Below are 16953 nucleotides of genomic sequence, written 5' to 3' on the forward strand. Positions count from 1 at the left end.
TAGTGTGGGAAGATAATTACAAATTTTTCTTTAAGTGATATAGAACTATCTGGAATTTCAATTTCTTCTTGAGTCAGTTTTTACAATTTGTGTTTTTCATGGAATTTGTCGACTTTGTCTAGGTTTTCAAGTTTATTGTCATAAAATTATTTGTAATATTTAATTATTATACTTTTAATGTCTGTAGAATATTTAGGATGCTTATAAAACACAAAGAGGTGTAGCAGGTCCTATGTTTCCCTTTTTGGTGAAAGAGGATGCACTATGCAGCAATCTGAGGGTTTTTCTTTTTGGAGTGGATATAACTGTACCCTAACCACCAAACCCTTAAAATTTTCACTGAAGAAGCAGGTCCCTGAAACTACACAGAATTTCTTTCCCAAACTCTGGTGGAATGTGTCTTTCCAAAATTTCCAGTTCACTAGCCAAATCTTATTCATCCTGTCTCATTGGCATTATGTCATATATTTCATGGATCTGTATGAAGACTGGTGGGATGACCAAACAGTTCAGATTTCTTCAAACTATAGTATAACAGAGAGGAGAGTGTTAAAGTAGCCTAGTGGTAAAACTAAATGAAAATTGTTGTATACCCTACATTAATGCAAACTATTTTAGATCTACTTTTTAACTTAGAATGAAAAATAATGAATTTGCCAAAACAGTGGTTATATAACGTGTACCCAGGGCCTTATTAATCTCCTCTAGGAAAACACACATGTAGAAAAAGACATGTTATAGGGGCAACTATTTGGTCAAGATTGGTGTAATCTATAGTCATTTGCCAGGATAATCCAGTTGTTGCAGGGACAAGAATAACAAACTTGGACTTCTCTGCTGGTGCAGTGGTTAAGAATCCGCCTGCCAGTGCAGGGGACACGGGTTTGAGTCCTGGTCTAGGAAGGTCTCACATGCCGCGGAGCGACTAAGCCCGTGCACCACAACTACTGAGCCTGCGCTGTAGAGCCCATGAGCCACAACTACTGAAGCCCGCGCGCCTAGGGCCCATGATCCACAACAAGAGAAAGTCACCGCAATGAGAAGCCTGCGCACCGCAGTGAAAAGTAACCCCCACTCTCCACAATTAGAGAAAGCCCGCGCAGCAACAAAGACCCAACACAGCTAAAAATAAAAAATAATAAATAAATAAATTCATTTAAAAAAAGAACAAATTTAACAGATATGATAGGGACCCCTACTGCTCTCTTTGGGTCTTTAATGGTCTCGCTAATCTCTACCATCCCCTCAAAATGTTAGAGTATGTTTTATTTACAATCTTAACTGGAATATTGGGAGAGGAACAGCAAAAACATTTCAGAAGTTCCTGCTTGGCATTTCCCATTATGATAGTGCACAGGCAATGTGAGGGTTGCTCCAACTACCAAGTATATCAACTTTCCATTGATAAGAAGGGGAAATGACTATTGGTGAATCTGGGGTTCCAAGGAGCCTACCACGAGCCAATTTTACTGAGGACTCCATTTACTATCTGGCCTCCATATGTTTCCATTCTTAGAGCAAAATAATCATAATTCTTTGAGCCTCTAGGTATACATATCAACTCATACCTCATGTTCAAATGTCCTCAAAAGTCTGGGTATTCCTTTGTAGTAAGCAGAATGGACCCAAAAAGATATTCATACCCCTAATCCCTAGAACCTGTGAATAGATTTCATTTCATGGCAAAAGGGACTTTGCAGATGTAATTGAGGTTACAGACTTTAAGATAAGGAAATTAACCTGATTTATCCAGGTGGTTCAATCTAATCATATAAGCCCTCAAAAGCAGAAGACTTTCTCCAGCTGGAGTCACAGGGACCATAAGACGTAAGAAAGATTTTAAGTGTGAGAAGAATTCAGTGCACTCTTACTGGTTTAAAGACAGAGGGGGCAACATGATGAGGAACAAGTGTTGCCTAAAAGAGCTGAGAGTCTTCTGTCTGACTCTCAGCTATTAAGAAAATAGGGACCTCAGCTTTATGACCATAAAGAAAGGAATTCTGCTAATAGCCCCGTGATATAGAAACATACTCTTTCCCAGGAAGAAACCTCCATAAAGGAATGTGACACTACCAACCTCTAGATTTTGGTTTTGTGAGACCTTAAAATGAATCAGCTGAGCCACACTGTATTGGCCTTCTGACCTACAGAACTGTGAAATAATAAATTAGTGTCATTTTAAAGTGTTACGTTTGTTGTGGTATGTTATGGCAGCAAAAGGAAACTAATACATCCCTTTTCCCTAATGTGTAGTCACCCAAGCAAACAGCCATCAGTCCCTTTGGGGAAGGAATGTGAGAATACTACAGCATACATGTGCCGTGCAGTTACACAGTATTTCCTCCTATGCACCCAGTCCTCTTTTCAGTCAAAGAATTCTAGATCTGGAAATTGGCTCAGGTTCCGAAAATGAGCAAGGGGTAGAAACGTTTTATTGGGCTGACCCTCCTCTGCCTACTGCTCTTTTGCACACTTTTGGTTATAGATTTAAAATAGCATGCTTTTTGGTTGCCAAGCTATTTTGCCCCAAGGGACAACATGCTCTATTAACTATCATTTTCTGAGGGACAAGTCCCCTTGGCTGCCCCTTTGATCTCGCTAGTAATTAAGGTAATTGCAGAGGCCTCATTTCTGATGATGAAGTGCCACCTCCTGGCCTCCATTACTTCAGGGCCATCCTGAAGTGTACACAATGTCCCTGCATACACTAACGAGCCCAGGTTTATGACTGCCTCTCCTATCTTCAGCCCTGTCCTGCAAAGGAACACCACCACAGAACCTATTGATGCTGGTGTGTCTCTCGTCAACAAGTTCCTACGGGCCTTAGTGAGGACTTTGGTCTCTGAGTCCTCCTGTGGAACTAACCCTTTGAGGGATCTTCTGGTTTCACATACTAATGCAGCACACCCACTCCCCCCAGCATCTTTATTCCTTCCTTTCAGCTTGCCAGGACAGTTCAGACACTTCCACTTCACTCAGTGTTGACAACTGTTTTTCTTAAGAGCAACTCTATTGGAGAGTTTGCCCCTTCCCTTAGGGTCTTTGCCAAGATAATAAATCCCATGTGCTGAGAAAGTGTTCCCAATTAATTATTTTTAAATTTTTTCACTCTTTCATCCCAGGCTTCTTGATCAAGTGCCTATCAGCATGGCAGACAAGAGAGAAGGTAGGGGAAGCCTCTTATGGGGGTACCTGCTGCCTTGTGGGTGAGAGTTCTCTGCAGCATTGTCCATCTTAGGAAAAGTACTACCTCCAGAAAGAGTGGGCTACCTCCAAGTTCTGAGGATCTAAGCGAGGAGGGTGAGTCCACAGTCAATATATTCTCAGGGGTTTCCAACCACTTGCCTGCATCCCATGTTTCAGGGTCAGCCCCAGACTTTCCCAGTCAGGGCCCTGACGTTAGCATAATAGGTCAACCTTGGATGAGCATTCAAACAACCCTGGAACTCTACAATTCTAAGTATCAGATTCTTAACTTACTTGGCTATGTCTGCTCTTCCACTGCAGGAGAGAAGGATCTCTTTGAAAGCTACAAATGAGACCTCCCACTCTCACACTTAGCACTAAACTGCTTATTAACAATCGTCCGTTTCTGATGATCCCTCTATGTAGTGTAAATACAACTCAGAGAACAGTGAACTCCACTATCTTTGTAGAAATGTTTTTGTGTATCTTTCAAATGACCCACAGAAACTACAAGGGCATTTCCCTCCACTGGCACACTTTCCTGTCCGACAGTGGTGAAATCTTTATCAACCATGCCACTACCTTGTGCCAGGGACAATTCATGCCCAACCTACCATTGAGGATAGATTCCATTTTGCCTGCCCTTCAGTGAATGAACCAGTCCCAAATCCCTATTTATCACCTGTTTATTTAGACTATTCCTGGTGCCATTTGTATTAGTTGGGTCTATTGCAAAGCAAATGTCAGGATGGGTTTTAGGTATGCAAGAGATTTAATGTTGGAGGGAGCAATAGGAGGTGTGGAGAGCCTTTAAACCATGACACAGATCTGATATTTATAGAAGAGATAAAAGGAAGGGAGAAAAATCTTGGATGGCAGTATATTTCAAAAAAAAAAAAATTCAGTAAAGTCAATGGGAGAGTTTCAGCCAAAGTCGCCCATTCAAGAAGTCCCAGCACTTGCTGGAATAAGCCCACACTGGTGCTCTCACCATGCCCAGGCTTGGGCTGTGGGTAGCCTGAGGGCAGTGTGCCTTCAGCACAGAAACAAGAGTAAATCCAGAATGATAGCTTGCTCCCTGCTGCAAAATATCTGAACAGTACATTTTCATGTCCTCCATAATTAATTTTTCTCTTGGCTATGATTCCCATTTTATGCTTATCTGTATGTCTAGTAATTTTTATTGAATATTAAACATTATGAATTTTACATTTCTGAAGCCTACATTTTGTTTTATTCTTTTAAGGAGTGTTGAATTTTCTGGCAAAAAGTTAAGTTCCTTTTAGGTTCTTTTTCTGTGTATCTCCATAATCTCAAATTCTCTGTCCCATGCATTTTAGCCATCTCAGTCTCCCTGTCTTCTCAATTTATGAGATTACCAGACCATGTTTTGGTTCTTCCTTCCTGCTCCATAGTCTAGAAATTACTTGAAGTTATAAAACCCGGGTAGTCATAGAGTTTACTTCGGTTGTTTTCCTTTCCTCAGTCCTGTATTTCCATTGTCCAATTCCTGAAATATTTGTTTCTTGTATTTTTGTCCAGTTTTTCAATTGTTTGTAGTAGGAGATTAAATCTATACCATCTTATTCCCTCATGACTTCATCAGATGTCTGAGTTTCTCAAAAATTTAAAAGCAGCATTATATTTTTAATTTTATGTAAACACGTGCTCAGCTTTATCGTTCATATTATTTTATCTGAATGAATTTTATTTCCTCCCTAGCACAGGGACCATGCTTCTTCTGTTCCTTGGCTCTCCTGCTCTTCCTTTCTGTGTGTTTTTTCACCTATCACACAGTTAGGATTACAGGGCAGACATCTATACAAATGCATGCCCAATGAACAGTACCCCTGAAAGTGAAACTAGATAAATTACAGAGGAAAAGAGCAGATTAATAAACTAACACAACATTGTAAAGCAATTATACTCCAATAAAGATGTTTTAAAAATTGCATATTGAACCATAACTCTAAGTGCTCTAAACATTTTTAAGATTCCTGAGTATTTCAGATCCCTTGTAGTGCACACGTAAGAAAGCATGAAAGAGTTAAACACAAACCAATCTACAGTGAAAGAGAAAATGAATAGTATTTAACCTTAGCTACCAAAAGAAGTGCAGAAATTGATAATATCACACAGGAAGGAAACATCATGTAATGATCTTTTAAAAATGTGAGGAAAGATTTCTGATAGCATCTGTGTTAGTGGTGTGCTGTTTCCTACCAAAAGCAATGGGCCTTTGAAAACTCTTCCTGTACAACAACACAGAAAACAAGGCACTTTAAAATTTTTGCAGCAGGCATACTTGCAGAATTTGAAGATAGTAAAACCATTAACAACTACAAGGACGTGTATAAAAGCAAGTAAAAACTAGAAATAGCTCCAGTGAGACAATACTTTGATATCAGCAAATGTCTTATTCATTTTGTGTATCTTTTAAATATTCCACACAAATTGGGAACCCAATAAGTACTGATTGAATTAAATTGCCTTAACTTGGTTTTTTTTTTTTGAAATTACAGAAAGTTTCATATTTATGTGGTGTACTTGAGTTGATGGAAATACATGTTAGGCTATAAATTTCCAAGAACAGGAGAGAAATAGATGGAAAAATAATAGAGTACACTAGTTCACCACAATGGCTGACTTCCTCTTTTATCTCCCAAAAGATAGAAGGAACTGCCATAGAATTTCCTAAAAAAGATAATTGTGTTCCCAGAATTTCAAAAGATAAGTGAGGAGGATTCTTCCCCTACTATGAAATTCACTGGAAAATCTGAAAAATACAATTGGGAAAGAATGTTCAATAAGATGGACAATTTACAAAATATCAGATTAGAAAATGTCAACATATCAAAAATAAATGCCACTTTGTAATGGTATTTTTATATTGGAATACTTGCCATTTTTAAGACTTATTGTTCAATGTTAAACTGAAAAAAAGAAATCCAAGCAAGAAAAAGCCAAAAGGAGTATTTACTGTGGATTACGTGGGGGAAAGAATTAACTGTCACTCAATACCATTAAAGCTGATGTCAACTGTAGTGTGTGAGTATTCCCAGTTATTCCCAAGATGGTATTCTTCCTCCAAAGTGCTTATATAACATTCTCATCTAAAATCTGAGATAATAAATTTGGAAAAACTATTACTATTTTTATTAGGGTCATTTAAAAATACATATATATCAACCTATCAGTTTTGAGGTTTCCCTGCTTCACTGACATCACTACCACTTGCGAATGTTAGTGTTCTTAAAATTTTTACTTTTATTGAATTTCACAGTAGTAAAGTCTGACTCATCAAATTTTACTAAAAAGGAGAAAGACAATTGTTATCAAGACAAAGAAGTTTTCTTAATCTAACAAAATTTTATACTTTCTAATGAAAAAAAGTAGAACCTTAATAAATTATTTTTTAACTTCATGTAATGTCTGAAACATTTATATTAACATATTTCCATACAAATAACACAAAGAAAGTTTAGTATTAGTTTTTTCTTTGAATTTTATTTTATTTCTTTATACAGCAGATTCTTTTTTTTTTTTTTAACATCTTTATTGGGGTATAATTGCTTTACAATGGTGTGTTAGTTTCTGCTTTATAACAAAGTGAATCAGTTATACATATACATATGTTCCTATATGTCTTCCCTCTTGCGTCTCCCTCCCTCCCACTCTCCCTATCCCACCCCTCCAGGCTGTCACAAAGCACATCAATTTTATACACATCAGTATATACATGTCAATCCCAATCACCCAATTCATCACACCACCATCCCCACCCCGCTGTGGCTTTCCCCCCTTGAGGTCCATAGGTTTGTTCTCTACATCTGTGTCTCAACTTCTGTCCTGCAAACCAGTTCATCTGTACCATTTTTCTAGGTTCCACATACATGTGTTAATATACGATATTTGTTTTCCTCTTTCTGACTTACTTCACTCTGTATGACAGTCTCTAGATCAATCCACATCTCAACAAATGAACCAATTTCGTTCCTTTTTATGGCTGAGTAATATTCGATAGTAGGGACTTCCCTGGTGGTGCAGTGGTTGAGAGTCCGCCTGCCAATGCAGGGGACATGGGTTCAAGCCCTGGTCCGGGAGGATCCCACATGCTGCAGAGCAGCTAGACCCGTGCGCCACAACTACACAGCCTGTACTCAAGGGCCCGTGAGCCACAACTACTGAAGCCTGTGCACCTAGGGCCCATGCTCAGCAACAAGGGAAGCCACCGCAGTGAGAAGCCCGTGCACCGCAACGAGGAGTGGCCCCCACTAACTGCAAATAGAGAGGGTCCACTCAAAGCAACGAAGACCCAACATAGCCAAAAATAAATAAGTAAATAAAATTTAAAAAAATATTCCATTGTATATATGTACCACATCTTCTTTATGCATTCGTCTGCTGATGAGCATTTAGGTTGCTTCCATGACCTGGCTATTGTAAATAGTGCTGCAATGAACACTGGGGTGCATGTGTCTTTTTGAATTATGGTTTTCTCTGGGTATATGCCCAGTACTGGGATTGCTGGATCATATGTTAATTCTAGTTTTAGCTTTTTAAGGAACCTCCATGCTGTTCTCCATAGTGGCTGTATCAATTTACATTCCCAACAGTGCAAGAGGGTTGCCTTTTCTCCACACCCTCTCCAACATTTTTTGTTTGTAAATTTTCTGATGATGCCCATTCTAACTGGTGTGAGGTGATATCTCTTTATAGTTTTGATTTGCATTTCTCTGATAATTAGTGATGTTGAGCAGCTTTTCATGTGCTTCCTGGCCATCTGTATGTGTTCTTTGGAGAAATGTCTATTTAGGTCTTCTGCTCATTTTTGGATTGGGTTGTTTCTTTTTCTAATACTGAGCTGCATGAGCTGTTTATATATTTGGAGATTAATCCTTTGTCCATAGATTCGTTTGCAAATATGTTCTCCCATTCTGAGGGTTGTCTTTCCCTCTTGTTTATGGTTTCCCTTGCTGTGCAAAAGCTCTGAAGTTTCATTAGGTCCCATTTGTTTATTTTTGTTTTTATTTCCATTACTCTAGGAGGTGGATCAAAAAAGATCTTCCTGTGATTTATGTCAAAGAGTGTTCTTTCTACGTTTTCCTCTAAGAGTTTTATAGTGTCCGGTCTTACATTTAGGTCTCAAACCTATTTTTTTTTTTTTTTGTGGTACGCGGGCCTCCCACTGCTGTGGCCTCTCCCGTTGAGGAGCACAGGCTCCGGATGCGCAGGCCCAGCAGCCATGGCTCACAGGCCCAACCGCTCCATGGCATGTGGGATCTTCCCAGACCAGTGCATGAACCTGTGTCCCATGCATTGGCAGGCGGACTCTCAACCACTGCGCCACCAGGGAAGCCCTGAAACCTATTTTGAGTTTACTTTTGTGTATGGTGTTAGGGAGTGTCCTAATTTCTTTCTTTTACATGTAGCTGTCCAGTTTTCTCAGCACCACTTATTGAAGAGACTGTCTTTTCTCCATTGTATATCCTTGCATCCTTTGTCATAGATTAGTTGACCATAGGTCTGTGGGTTTATCTCTGGGCTTTCTATCTTGTTCCATTGATCTATGTTTCTGGTTTTGTGCCAGTATCATATTGCCTTGAATACTGTAGCTTTGTAGTATAGTCTGAAGTCAGGGAGTCTGATTCCTGCAGCTCCATTTTTTTCCCTCAAGACTGCTTTGGCTATTTGGCATCTTTGTTGTCTCCATACAAATTTTAAGATTTTTTGTTCTAGTTCCATAAAAAATGCCACTGGTAATTTGATAGGGATTGCATTGAATTTGTAGATTGCTTTGTGTAGTATAGTCATTTTCACAATATCAATTCTTCCAATCCAAGAACATTGTATATCTCTCCATCTGCTTGCATCATCTTTAATTTCTTTCATCAGTGTGTAAAGGTGTTTTGTCTCCTTGGGTAGGTTTATTCCTAGGTATTTTATTCTTTTTGTTGCAGTGGTAAATGGGAGTGTTTCCTTAATTTGTCTTTCAGATTTTTCATCATTAGTGTATAGGAATGCAAGAGATTTCTGTGCATTAATTTTGTATCCTGCAACTTTACTAAATTCATTGGTTAGCTCTAGTAGTTTTCTGGTGGCATTTTTAGGATTCTCTATGTATAGTATCATGTCATCTGCAAACAGTGACAGTTTTACTTCTTCTTTTCCAATTCGTATTCCTTTTATTTCTTTTTCTTCTCTGATTGCCGTGTCTAAGACTTCCAAAAGTATGTTGAATAATAGTGGTGAGAGTGGACATCCTTGCCTTGTTCCTGATCTTAGAGGAAATGCTTTCAGTTTTTCACCATTGAGAATGATGTTTGCTGTGGGTTTGTCGTATATGGCCTTTATTATGTTGAGGTAGGTTCCCTCTATGCCCACTTTCTGGAGAGTTTTTATCATAAATGGGTGTTGAATTTTGTCAAAAGCTTTTTCTGCATCTATTGAGATGATCATATGTTTTTTCTTCTTCAATTTGTTTATATGGTGTATCACATTGATTGATTTGCCTGTATTGAAGAATCCTTGCATCCCTGGGATAAATCCCACTTGATCATGGTGTAGGATCCTTTTAATGTGTTGTTGGGTTCTGTTTTCTAGTATTTTGTTGAGGATTTTTGCATCTAAATTCATCAGTGATATTGGTCTGTAATTTTCTTTTTTTGTAGTATCTTTGTCTCATTTTGGTATCAGGGTGATGGTGCCTTCATAGAATGAGTTTGGGAGTGTTCCTTCCTCTGCAAGTTTTTGGAAGAGTTTCAGAAGGATGGGTGTTAGCTCTTTTCTAAATGTTTGATAGAATTCATCTGTGAAGCCACCTGGTCCTGGTCATTGTTGGAAGATTTTTAATCACAGTTTCAATTTCATTACTTGTGATTTGTCTCTTCATATTTTCTATTTCTTCCTGGTTCAGCCTTGGAAGGTTATCCCTTTCTAAGAATTTGTCCATTTCTTCCAGGTTGTCCATTTTATTGGCATAGAGTTGCTTGTTGTAGTCTGTTAGGATGCTTTGTATTTCTTTGGTGTCTGTTGTAACTTCTCCTTTTTCATTTCTAATTTTATTGATTTGAGTCCTCTCCCTCTTTTTCTTGATGAGTCTGGCTAATGGTTTATCAATTTTGTTTATCTTCTCAAGGAACCAGCTTTTAGTTTTATTGATCTTTGCTATTGTTTTCTTTGTTTCTATTTCATTTATTTTTCCTCTGATCTTTATGATTTCTTTCCAAAACTTTGGGTTTTGTTTGTTCTTCTTTCTCTAGCTCCTTTAGGTGTAAGATTAGATTGCTTCTTTGAGATTTTACTTGTTTCTTGAGGTAGGCTGTATAGCTATAAACTTTCCTCTTAGAATTGCTTTTGCTGCATCCCATAGGTTTTGGATCATCATGTTTTCATTGTCATTTATCTCTAGGTGTTTTCTGATGTCCTCTTTGATTTCTTCAGTAATGTGTTGGTTATTTAGTTTCGTATTGTTTAGCCTCCATGTGTTTTGTTTTTTACGTTCTTTTCCCTGTAATTCATTTCTAATCTCATAGCATTGTGGTCAGTAAAGATGCTTGATATGATTTCAATTTTCTTAAATTTACTGAGGCTTGATTTGTGACCCAAGATATGATCTATCCTGGAGAAAGTTCCACGCACACTTGAGAAGGAAGTGTAATCTGCTGTTTTTGGATGGAATGGCCTATAAATATCAATTAAATCTATCAGGTCTATTGTGTCATTTAAAGCTTCTGTTTCCTTATTTATTTTCATTTTGGATGATCTGTCCATTGTTGTGAGGTGTTAAAGTCCCTCACTATTATCGTGTTACTGTTGATTTCCTCTTTTATAGCTGTTAGCAGTTGCCTTATATATTGAGGTGCTCCTATGTTGGGTGCATATATATTTATAATTGTTATATCTTCTTCTTGGATTGATCCCTTGATCATTATGTAGTGTCCTTCCTTGTCTCCTGTAACATTCTTTATTTAAAGTCTATTTTATCTGATACGAGTATTGCTACTTCAGCTTTCTTTTGATTTCCATTTGAATTGAATATCTTTTTCCATCCACTCACTTTCAGTCTGTATGTGTCTCTAGGTCTGAAGTGGGTCTCATGTAGACAGCATATATGTGGGTCTTGTTTTTGTATCCATTCAGCAAGCCTGTGTCTTTTGGTTGGAGCATTTAATCCATTCATGTTTAAGGTAATTATCGATATGTATATACCTATGACCATTTTCTTAATTGTTTTGGGTTTGTTTTTGTAGGTCCTTTTCTTCTCTTGTGTTTCCTACTTAGAGAAGTTCCTTTAGCATTTGTTTTAGAGCTCATTTGGTGGTGCTGAATTTGCTTAGCTTTTGCTTGTCTGTAAAGCTTTTGTTTTCTCCATCAAATCTGACTGAGATCCTTGCCAGGTAGAGTAATCTTGATTGTAGGTTCTTCCCTTTCATCACTTTAAGTATATCATGCCACTCCCTTCTGGCTTGTAGAGTTTCTGCTGAGAAATCAGCTGTTAACCTTATGGGCGTTCCCTTGTATATTATTTTTCATTTTTCCCTTGCTGCTTTCAATACTTTGTCTTTAATTTTTGCCAATTTGATTACTATGTGTCTCGGCATGTTTCACCTTGGGTTTATCCTCTATGGGACTCACTGTGCTTCCTGAACTTGGGTGGCTACTTCCTTTCCCATGTTAGGGAAGTTTTTGACTATAATCTCTTCAAATATTTTCTCAGGTCCTTTTTCTCTCTGTTCTCCTTCTGGGACCCCTATAATGCGAATGTTGCATTTAATGTTGCCCCTAAGGTCTCTTAGGCTGTCTTCATTTCTTTTCATTCTTTTTTCTTTACTCTGCTCCTCAGCAGTGAATTTCACCATTTTGTCTTCCAGGTCATTTATCCGTTCTTCTGCCTCAGTTTTTCTGTTATTGGTTCCTTCTAGTGTAGTTTTCATTTCAGTTATTTTATTGTTCATCTCTGTTTGTTTGTTCTTTAATTCTTCTATGTCTTTGGTAAACATTACTTGTGTCTTCTCGATCTTTGCCTGCATTCTTTTTCCGAGGTACTGGTACATCTTCTCTATCATTATTCTGAATTCTTTTTCTGGAAGGTTGCCTATCTCCACTTCATTTAGTTGTTTTTCTGGGGTTTTATCTTGTTCCTTCATCTGGTACATAGCCCTCTGCCTTTTCATCTTGTCTATCTTTCTTTGAATGTGGTTTTTGTTCCACAGGCTGCAGGATTGTAGTTCTTGCTTCTGCTCAATAAATTAATTTTTTAACTGCTACTCTCTCTTCTATAATCCCTGTTGGGTCATTTGCTGTTAATTATATATTTATATAAACGTATATACCCACCAGTTCGTAATTTCAATTTTTTTTTCAGGAAAAGGAAAAATAAAGTCTACAGAAAATGAATTTAGACAACTGAAACTAAGTGGGAACACAGCCTTCAAGGTCAAGCATTTATGCTACCTGAAGAGCATATGCAAGTTCTTCACATTTGTTTTATTTTCAGTTTTGTTTTTCTTTTAAGCTCGTGTTCTCTTCAAGAAAACACTTATAGCTAGATATTTTAAAAATCAGGGTTTGCATTGTCTACGTGTTTTCTCATACTTTCTATGTGTTGGCAGTGGAAGGGGAGTCCAGGACAATTCGGTCCACCATGTGACCAAAACTGGAAATTTTTATATTGGTTTAAGATGGGTATTCTTCCCAGAGCTGTTTGTATCCTTAGAGAATGTTAGGCCTACAAAATAGGGATCACTCCTTAGAAGTTTCCTGTTCCTTACAATCAAGATACTCTTTGTCTTTAGTTTCCTGAATCAAATACAAGCCCACCTCCATCCTGGGTTGCCAAACAAATCTGAGTACCCTTCCCCTTCCACTATCTGTGAACCAGCATCATGACTGTGCTTAGGATATTTGTGCGTGGTTGAGATGGATATGTGTGGTGAGTGAGCTGGAGCACTTTCTTGCTTCTCTTTTTTCCTTATTGTGGATTCACTTCATGTTGCAACACTCACTTATCTATACATGGCCTAAATAGTTGTATCATACCAGGAATATTTGGTTCAGAATTCTATAACTGAGCCACTGCAGAGGTACAACTGTGGAAATCTATATCCTGGATATTTTGCTGTACTGTAGCTGATGTCAAGATGTGAAATAATTGCTAAAGAAACTTAGGCCATACTTTTTAAACTCACATAGAAAATGTGTATGTTTTGTGAACTGCTGATTGGTGATTATGGCAGAAATTTACAAATTGTTAATTGAACCCATTTCCCTTTTATCCTGCTACACAGGGGCATCTCCTTTTCTCCCGTGCAGTTAGGTGTGGTCATGTGATTATGCTCTGGCCTATGGAAAGTGGATGGGCAGTAAAAAATCTCCTACACCATTCTGTCTCTCAATTCTAATATCTGTAGTCTATATGACAATATCTATATCAATTTTGGAAGCCATATATTGAAAATGGTAGACATTTCTGAAATTTCTGTATCTATACAATTGCCCTCTTTACTCCTACATCACTCCTCACCTCTCACCATTAACTGTACTTTAGAGAAGCACATAATAAATTTATTTTGTGTCCCGTCACTGAGTTATGTTTACTTATTACAGCAGCCAATCATAACTAATATAGTGACAGATATTTAAAAGATTCTATATGTTGACTGCCACCCACCTTACTTTCTCTACTAATATTGCTTTTATGTGGGTGAGTAGTTCATCATTTCTGAGAATTACTACCAACAGAATTTTTAATGAAATTTACCTCTTACACAAGGATGTTATAGGAATTATTGTAATATTTTTATAAATCTTTCAGGGGTCCATGAAGCAAAGATTCCATATAAAGCAAAATAATGATGCTAATTTTATTATACATTATAATTTTAATGAATAATACTGCATAATATAAATACAAAACAACTATTTCCAGAGACAATTGTTTCTCTGAAGTGAACACTGTTTTTGAATACATCAGAATAATTTCATGGAACAAATTAAGAAAACACTTGGTACAATCTATCCATTTTGTACTCTTCCATTTCCATAGTTATGAAGTTAAAATGCTTAGAAAAGACTAATGATTACCTCTGGTAACAAAGAAAAGTAATCCTTTTCTGTTTTTAATCCAACCTGCTTCACCTCCAATAAAAGCAACAGGGAATTTCTGGTTGTGATCTGCACCTTCTGCCCATCCATTAAAAGTAGATAACTTCCTGCTCTGACCCTCTTTTCTAGGTCTAAAATTGGTTTATATTACTGGAATATAATCTCCCAGGGTCTCTAGATGCCCATGTTCAGGATTTCTATTTTCATCATAATGCCAGGGCCACCATCATGATGTGTATCATGGAAAGGCCTGTCTTCTGAACAGCTCTGAGAAAATGGAAAATGCATTGTCTCCACAATCAGACACTTTCTTGCTTTTAAGACTTTGTTACTGCTGGTCTCTCCATTTGTAAAGGGTTTATCCCTGTCTGTAAATCAAACTGTTCCTTGTACCACAAAGTACCATTCTTATATATTATGAAACCTGTCCCAGGTGGATTTAATTTCTCTTTCTTCTCTGTTCAGAAAGCCTCCTATCACACAGTAACCTGACTGCCCACTTAGGTCACTGGAAGAACCATATGGCAATATCTGCTCAGACTCACACAAATAACACCCAGTCCAGGACCACCATGGGTGGCTACACTGGTGTGCAATGCATACCTCTAGTGGGAATCATCCATATAGATTATTGTGTAGACTAGACTAGCATAATAATCATTCATATATAGCGGCCCTACCCAGTACCATATTCTTAACTCTCACTTTCTGAGTTCCACCGCCCTTCATCTATTCCATGGCTATAATTGGAAGATTTTTCTCTGTTATTTAGAAGTACTACAACTCTGAAAATATCTCCAATGATACATTCTTTGACTACCATTCTCGTTGTTTTTTTTTTTCTAGTTTTCTCATTCCTCTATTCTCACTAAATCTGTTCTTCAAACTCTCAAGACTTCTATTCCCTTGTTCCTTTCATTTATTTCCATTTTTATTATTCCTCTTCCCTGGCCTCACTTTCTTTCCTACCCAGCCTAGACCCCTAGTCAATTACCTCAGGAACATTGTCACAGATACCCTCCACCATCTCTCTAGTTCTAAATCTTTCTGCATCATGGACTCCACAACTCAATAAACCTGGATCAATTCTCTACTGCTATGGCCAGTTTGGTTCAGTTTAATTCAAACACACATTCTACTGAATGCCTGCCATAAACTAAGCACAAATACATGATTTTTACTGTGCCTAGGTGAATGCCAGGAGCAATATAAGCACAGGGCACTCACAGAAATAATAGGAAAGAAGAACTCAAGAGGGCTATAAATTCATCATAGATGGTAAATGCAGTAGGGAAAATCCAGCAGGCATGCAGATTGGTGTCACCACATATGTGTGGGCTTGGAACTCTTCTGAGCTCTCAGTGAACTCAGCAATCTTCTGCTTGCACATAGATAACTCTTGTCCCTCTTACCCTCAGTATCACTCCAAACCAATGCACTGGCCTCAGAATTAACCCCTGCCAGACCCCTTCTCAACAGTTATCATTACTCCCTACTTCACAGAGAAAATAGAAATCATCACCCCTCAACTCCCTCATTTCACCACTTTGAACCCTATTTTTGCACCATGCTCTCTTATTCTCAGTGTCAGACAAAGATTGGTCCTTCCTAAACTCTCCAATCATATTTTGCTCTCAACATCTCCTGTCTCCCTCAGAGACCTTGCTTCATTAATAATCATCTCCTTTGTCATACTACAAACTGTATTAGCTTCTTCCCTTCTGCTAACAGTCTAGCCAAGTATTATCATCTTTAAAAGGAAAAAGAGCTAAATCTTTTGTTTGCCTTTAATAACCCTAACTCCTTTCATTCTTTTCCAATCAATTTTCCTTTAAAAAATTATCTGTTTTATGACCTACTTCTCTTCCTAAGCCATGATAACTAGTCTCACACGAACTCCAGTCCTGGACCGTTTGTGGCCAGCTCGGCATCACCATCACTCATCCCTAAGCCCAAGAAATTCACATCCCAGAACCCTTTACTTTATATGGTTCTAGGTTAGAGGTTATCAGTGTGAGAAACTCAGGTGAAAATTAGGTGAAAGTAAAGCAGCAACTACTATTTTTTGGAGCAGGCAACATATGAGACATATAGGGAGATGATCGAGTGACTGTGGCTTTGAGGGAAGCTCTGAAGACTCATCGGTTTCCCCCAACAGACAGAGACAGTTTCTGGGGGCTTTCTAAAGAGTTTCAAGACTTGAAATAACTTCTGGCAAGCTTTTGAGAACAATTTACTTTAGTGGTTCAGACTGAGATCTTTCATGTCAATTTCTCTGACATTTGGGCAACAGCTCCCCTTATCCTGAATGGTAGCTTCCCTGAGTTTCAGTCCTCCAGTGTTTCCAACAAGTTCTGTCAATCCATGATTCTATATTAAACCTTCTATGCACAGAATACATGGACTATATTACCTGAGTGAATGCTGATAAACACACTCAAATACCCTCCTGAATCTATTCTAGCAAATATCACCAATAATCTCCAGATTTCCAAAACCCAGCAATCTCTGTCTTTATTTGATGTCTCTGAAACTGTTGCCAATGTGGCAACTGCTTTCTTGGAACTTATTATCCTTATGGAACTTAGGGAATAGTAGAAGAGATATTTACAGATATAATAATGTATATAATAAGATATGCTGTAAAAAGAAACAAACTTC

The sequence above is a fragment of the Phocoena phocoena genome, chromosome 5 (genome assembly GCF_963924675.1).
Source record: "Phocoena phocoena chromosome 5, mPhoPho1.1, whole genome shotgun sequence".
NCBI lineage: Eukaryota > Metazoa > Chordata > Mammalia > Artiodactyla > Phocoenidae > Phocoena > Phocoena phocoena.